The following is a 465-nucleotide window of genomic DNA, read 5'->3' as shown; positions in this document are numbered from 1 at the left end:
GTGAGGGAAAGATCAGTACAGAATGAAAGTGGGAGAACAATCTTATTCCTGCAGTTTTGTTTCGACATAGAGAATGGGCTCCGATCCATGGCCGATGTTTTATTTTAGGATGGATATGAAATGATGTATTAATCTTCTGCTTGTTGACCCTAATTGTGTAAGTGTGACTGACTATGGTCTTGCACGTCCTGCTTTTGAGAAACAACCCTTTGAGACTGGATGAGGTCACCAGACTGAGATCAGAGACCAAATGTAATTCATGTCTCAGAGTAGGAGTGCTGATCTAGGAACAGTTTTGGCTTTTAGATCAAAATACATAATTGGCTGTATGGACATTCGGGACCTTGATCAGCACTCCTACATCCCCAGGGGTTTATTCCATGGGCTGAAATGTCCAGAACGATGCTCATAGAAAAGTAGTGCATAGAACCAACATGGTTCTCGATTCCACAAGAACGAAAGCTC

Source organism: Oncorhynchus gorbuscha, unplaced genomic scaffold (assembly GCF_021184085.1).
Source record: "Oncorhynchus gorbuscha isolate QuinsamMale2020 ecotype Even-year unplaced genomic scaffold, OgorEven_v1.0 Un_scaffold_2528, whole genome shotgun sequence".
In the NCBI taxonomy this organism is placed as follows: Eukaryota; Metazoa; Chordata; class Actinopteri; order Salmoniformes; family Salmonidae; genus Oncorhynchus; species Oncorhynchus gorbuscha.
This window is presented reverse-complemented; position numbering follows the sequence as displayed.